This window comes from Agelaius tricolor, unplaced genomic scaffold (assembly GCF_023055355.1).
Source record: "Agelaius tricolor isolate 1412-34295 unplaced genomic scaffold, bAgeTri1.0.p SCAF_1, whole genome shotgun sequence".
NCBI lineage: Eukaryota > Metazoa > Chordata > Aves > Passeriformes > Icteridae > Agelaius > Agelaius tricolor.
The window spans coordinates 112,506,880-112,513,598 of NW_027269261.1; positions in this window are offsets into that span (position 1 = coordinate 112,506,880).

Here is a 6,719-nt window from a genome sequence, read left to right on the forward strand (position 1 = left end):
TCCTTCTCAAGTGTTTTACTAACATTTCACCCTCTTTCTCCCCTGATCAGTGTGCTATCTCCATAAAAAGAGGTAATTTGTGAAGTGAACTCGCTGTCCCCAACTGCTGAGTCCTTAAAACACAGAGGTGCCCATCCTCCAGCTACAGGTCTGCATTTCTCCTTCCAGAACTTTCTTTTGGCTTGCCTTTAATGTTAGTGTAGACTTATCTTGATCTAATTCCCCATGTGAAGGCTGCCCTTGGCCCTTGCATGAAGAGCTCTCCTCCTCACATCTGCATTTCCGTGGCAAAAGCATGAGAAAGGAATGGATGGCAAACAGCCCTGCTGTTCCTCGGGGACCATTTTTCCAGGAGGTGGCATTCTTGTTCTCAAAAGCACCCTAAGAAGGTCCTGCTCCCCAAACTCATCAACCTTGAGGTCTGGAAATGTGGTGCTGATCACTGACCCCATTGAACAGCCGGACCCTTCCCACCAGGGCAGTGACAACGAGCCCAAGGCACAGTCACCAGGTGCCAGGAGGAGGAGACCCTTCAGTGTTGCCTCTCATGAGCAACTCCAGCCTGCCTTCCCTCAGGAACGGGATCTTACTCCACACCACCACACCAACAGCCGTCGCCTCCACCCTCCGCCGGGAATGGAGGGGCAAAACACTCTGGAAGTGTCCTTACTTCTCAATGCAGTGCTAACTTCTCACAACCAAACCAGCTTAACCAAGGGCTTGACACATCCCTGTTCCAAAGTCCTCCTCCTTCGTGGCTCGTAGTGTGGATAACAACAAAGGCAGGTGCCTCTACTGCGAGCTGAGACTGTTTCACTACTTGCATAAACTTTCTGCCTCTGCTTCTCCTTTCTTTGAATGATATCCATCAGCATCTTCATTTAGCAAAGGATTTCCAGGGAGAGCGTGTGTCCTCCCTGAAGAACTCTTTCTTTTTCCAGGACTTCATTACAGCCTTAACATAAAGCACGTGCTCTGCCGCTACTCCCAACATGTTCCTGGTGGACAGTTTGGGGTGGTGACCATTTCCTTTTGGGATTACCTGTGATCTTGTTGCCAAACAGCGCCTTTTGCCAAGCCAAAAGCTCAGGGTGGAAAACTACCCCAGCCCTTTATTGGTACTAATCCCAGTGCTAAGAGTCTCGTCCTCTCCTCCTGTTTTTTTTTTTGCCCTTTGATTTTTTGGTGTGCACTTTTGCAGGATATTCAGCAACTTGTTTTAGTTTCACTTTGATTTTAACTCCTCAGCTTTACCCTGGTACCTTTTTTATACCATATCCCACCTTCTGGCCAGAAGATACTGCATGAGGAGCTTTTCAAACTGCCATGGAGAGGGTTGAGCCTGTATCTATTCACAAGATTGGTGGGCAAGTTCTCTGGCACATTTGTGGTGCTGGATTCACCCTGGGATCATCTAAACCAGCCAACTGTGCCATGCCAGGGCAATGCCGAGGCACGAGGGCTCCACCATCCCGACTGTTATTGCTCAAACCTCCCCTGGCATGGTTTTGATCCACTCCAAGGAGTTCTGGGCTCAGGCACAGCTTGCCCAGGCTTTGGCACTGGCCAGAGACCATCCCCAGTCATCAGTTTGGATGCAGCTGCTCCATATCAGGGGTGGAAGATTTTCGGAATCAGGATGGAGCCAGCACTACTCAGTTGACTTCATGGCCAGAATGGACCCTGGAAGAGTTTAATTTCCTGACAAAGATGTAACTCCATGCCACAGACCAGGATGCAGGAGGTGGTGGAGAACGTCAGCTCCAATCTGACATTTTTCTGTTTTCTGCCTGATTCAATGGACAAGTTATTTTTCAGTTCACTTTGTTCCTTTTGCTGAGGTTGTTTTGCAAACTGCATCACTTTTATGGCTCAGATATCAACCCATCCATCCCTCCATCCATGTCAGATGGATGGCATGTTTACTGTGATAGTGTTACACATCCATAGGCAGCTAATTCAGAGACAGGAATCATTCAGACCAGAGCAAATCAACAGTGGAAACACAGGAATTACAAGGTCCCTGCCCATGCCCTTGTCATGCTTTGCCACCCACACGAGGCATTTTTCATCTGCAGCTAATCCAACCTGAATTGTAGAAGAGGAGACAATGGTGAATATTTACCAGTACAAAGTGCAAGTGAGACACCCATTTCAAGTGTAAATATATATATTTTCAGTGGAGCTACTTCTCTGCTTCACCCTGTCCTTTTGTGCACCTGCCAAAAGTCAGCAGTCATTTGCATGTATTTTTATTTCAAGCTGACTGGATGAAATGGCAAAATTAATTCCAAGCTTTAGTGAATTGTCTGCTAAAACCTGGCTCACGTGAGGAGCATCACTATTGACTTTCAGAGTGCAATCACCCTGTGATCTATAGATATATTTTTGTACACACAAGATTCACTTCACAATTTATCCCACCCCTGGCCCTGCATGTCACACCTGTCACCTGCACACCTGCAGCATGACTGAACCTCCTGAAGAAAATGTGGTCTGAGGTTAGTCCAGCATGATTTCATTGAAGCTCAGAGGTGCTTTGAAAAGGAAAACTTACTACTGTGCATTTGCAAAACCTTTTAGTGCCTGCTTGCTGGGCAGCTTGGGCAGGAGACAATTTGGAAGCTGCCGGAGTCGGTGGAAATTTGTGGAGACAGGCTTTCCTAGGATTTTTTCCTTCTTTTACTGGGTTTGCTTTTCTCTGGTTCTGCTCAGATCAAATGTGGTCCTGCAAAAGAAAACCCACCAGAAAACAAAAACCCAAATAACCATGACAAAATAAGGTCTATGCCAATCCCCACAGAAGCTGAGGTGGCTGATGTAGGATGGTAGGGATGATGTGAACTCCGTTGTGGACCCTTTGCTTGCTGGAGCTTGCATGCTGTTCTTTTGGCAGTTGTCTCAAGCCCTGGGGGCTTTGGGAATGGTGCTTTCCCAGGGTTATGATTGCTGGTTTTATTTTTCCTTGGAGCTCAGGTGTATTCTGGTGCAGAGGATCTCAGCCTGGTTTGTACGAGGAGATTTGAGGCTATCCCAAATAGACGTGGGCAAACCTTTCACTGTGTGCAGAACGCATTTCCAGACCTTTGGGTACCGCTAGAGATTGTTGCAATCCACTTAATTCTCCATGAGCACGTTCAGAATCGCTTCATTGTTCTGTTGTGTTTGAACTTGGGAATAACGGTGTGGTGACTCTTTCCTGTCGAGGTGTGATGTGAAGAAAGGGAGGAGCTTTCCTGCTGTGCTGGGTATTGCCTGTGTTCAACCCTTGTTCCTTACTTGAAGCTCAGACAGTGGGATAATGAGAAAAATGGGAAAACGAGATGACAGATCGCTGCATATGTTCCATTGGCTCTTCGCTGATGAGGAGGGAGGCAACTGGTGACTATTAAAATAAATCTGCATAAACCATCTGGACCTCAATGTATATTCAGACATGCACAGAACCCAATTGGAAAGTGATGTTGTCGATAAAATGATGTGGATACCTTTTCCTGTCCTACATTAAAAACCTAAAAACCAAACCAAAACCAAGCCCTGCAAATGGAAAAAAAAAAATTATTTGAGAGCAGAAACCTTCCTGTGCCCTCCCCATTCCTTTGGGACACATGCAGCAAGGCAACTGTTTGAAAGCCAGGCACTTTGTAATCCGCGGAGTTAATTGGATTTGTGCAATGCTGTGTTTGTCAGATGGTCTCTTACAGAGAGTGTAGAAAGTGGCCACGGTCTAAAAGTCATTGCAGATTTTTGGGTGACAGTACTCCTGGGTTTCGACCCCAGCTCTGCCACGAAGTTGCTGTGTAACCTTGGGCAAGTGATTTAACCTTTCTGTGCCTACAGTTTACCCATCTGTACATGGGTATAATAATATTTACCTACCTCACAGGGGTGTTGTGAGGCTTAAGTTAACGTGTGTGAGAGGTGCTGGAAGTGCGCCGTGAAAATTTCATTCTTGCTGGGTTTGTGCTGTTGTGGGGGATGAGCAGTTAAGGGGTGGGTTACAACATGCAGAAGGAAAACCTGCTGGTGCATGTCTTGAGAAAGTGATTTGAAGTCTTTTCTCTCCCCAAAAGCAAGGAACGGAGAAAATTGTTGTGCGCCAACTGAACAGCCTTGCTTTCCTGGTCAAATGTAACAGCACTATTTGCAATATTATTTTCTTACACAACAGGTGACCTTTCCCTTTTCCTTGCTGTTTCTGAAAACTTGAAACTAAAGATGACAAAAGTATTTCTGAACCGAACAGATTACTGATGAATACTTGAATTTCTTTAAAAGTTGCTCTCATCAGCCACGGTTAAATGTGCACTAATCTTTCAGTCATCAGCTTCCATCTGAATACAGTGAAAAATTTGCTCACGCTGTTTTGGAATAGCCTGGACCTTATTTGGGAGGCTGGTATTGCTGAGGACTCTTGTAGGCATGGGAAAACTAGTGTCTCAACTGATAAACACGTGAAAAAATATCTTTTTTTTCTTTCTGTTTTTGCCTTTTGAGTTCCTTGACTGCCTAAGACAGCACAATAATTGCAGTTTACTTGGTTGTACAGTAGCTTTGTTGGTTTTTTTTTTTTTTTTTGGTTTTTGAACTATTTCCTTACGCAAAGGGCGAAGGTGGGATGTGAAAGGATAAAATAGACCCAACGCTGCTCCCGTGCAACTCTTCCCGAACTCCCTGCTTTCCTGGAGAAAAAACCTGTGCCACACCTAGAGAGACCAGACCAGGCTGCCTTCACCGTCCTCCTGCAGGCAAAACTTCCCTTGCCACCTGTGGGAGTTTTGGCTGTTGGTTCCGTGTCCATCGAGGTGGATTCGTCCCTGGTTGAGCCCCAAGCCACGAGGGTGAAAGCCAGGATAACTTTCTTTAGAAAGAGGGAAGGGATCCAGTTCATTGCTCCAAATGTCACCACTGGTCAGATGATTCAGAAGGGAAAAAACATGTGATAGAAAGCCTGTGGTTTAGGGGTATTTTTGTCTTTTTATTGTCTAAGTGTCCTGACCATTGTATGATGTCTCTTGTGGGAATGCAATGCCAGGCAGGACTCCCTGCTCCCTTTTTTGGAGAACTTTTGTGAAGTCTGCTCACGCACTCCTTACTCAGGCAAAACTCCTGGGTTTTGTTGTTGGGTCTCCTTTTCTGTCCTAAGTAAGGACTGTGGAGTCTGGTCTGTTTGGGATCACTGGGAGGTGTTTCAGGTGGCCATTGTCTTCTCTAGCCCAAGACTTGCCTTGCATGAAGCAAGAAGGAAGCTCTGGCTTGGTCTGCCACGTACCTTCCCTGTCCTTTCCCTGTATCCACCATGGGGAGGGAGTTCAAAATCTTCTGGCTACAGGGGCCAGGCTCTTCCACCTGAATTTCCAGGCAGCTGCACATCTTCCTGTTGGGGCAGAGCAAATTTAGAAGCCCCACTCCTGCAGATGGGCTGTCGCTCATCCGCATCGGCTTTGGGTCTGCTTCTTCCCTGTCCTTCTCCCCAGCTGTTTCTTTGCCCTGTTTTAAGCACTCAGCTTGGTGCATCTGGGTTCTTTTTACTTCTTCTGTTCCAAAAAAAAAAAAAAATTAAAAAAATAGATTGACGTTGGGATAAAAAACAGCAATGTAACTCCTTCGGTGCTATGCTAACTGCTTTGTTTGACCCAACCAAATGCTGGCCAACAAATTAATATTCCCTCTTTGTCCTAAAAAGCACCACACATCTGTGTCTTGAACAGGGATGGACTGAGAGGGCTGAGAGAGGGCAAGTGTGGTTTTGAAAGCAATTAAAGTCTCATGTGTATCTGGTAGAGCAAAAAGATGTAGGTGCAGACTGCTTTCAAAGCTCGTTGTCGCCCACCTTGTGGAATTAAATAGGATATAGCCTATAAGGTATTGAGGGCATTATAATATATATATATATATATATATTTAAAAAAAAGACAAGAAGTTCACATTATTGATAAATCACCCTTTAATTCTCCTGAAATTGTGCTGTTTAACAGGGAAACCACCTGGCTGTGCTTGCACCCTGTTGTTTTGGTATGACCCACTTTGGCAGTGAGAGTAAAACAGCAGGAAGAGAGAGAATTCTTCCTACTATATATTAAGCCTGAAGTGAAGTGGGTGCCTATGAATTTTCAGGATTAAAGGGATTAATCAACATGTATGTCTGAGTCTATATCCCCAGTCCCGTGGAAATATAGGTGAGCATACATGCCATGTTACTGCAGCAGTATATATGTTTTAATATATATGAACACATTGTGAATTCCAAAGGGCTTTTTTGAGATGAGGAAGGTCATTCCTGGTGAGAGGTGCTAGCAATTTGGGATTTGCAAGCAGGGTTGAAATAAACATTCCTTGTAGGGTTTTTTTTTTTTTACTTTTTTTTTAATTAAAAGACCATCAGAAGCTTAAGGTCCTGAGGAAATGCTGTCTCACCTATCTTCCACTTGTTAAGAAATTTGGAAGCCAAATTTGACAAAACATGAGGGCCAAACACAGCATCAGGATAAATCAGTAGAGCTCCACTGATGGCCAGGTGCCTCCTTACAATATCTATGCTAAAACCACTAATTTCTACTGGTATGGGGAGCCCAAGCAGGGCCCTATTGGTCTTTTCCTTCAACTGTGACAATAGATTTCATGCTTGAGCTTGCAGAGTTTGTCAAAACCCAGGCAAAACTCGGGCAAAAGCAGGAGTATCTTTCCAAGAGGAGCCATCTGAGTGTAGACTATCCCTG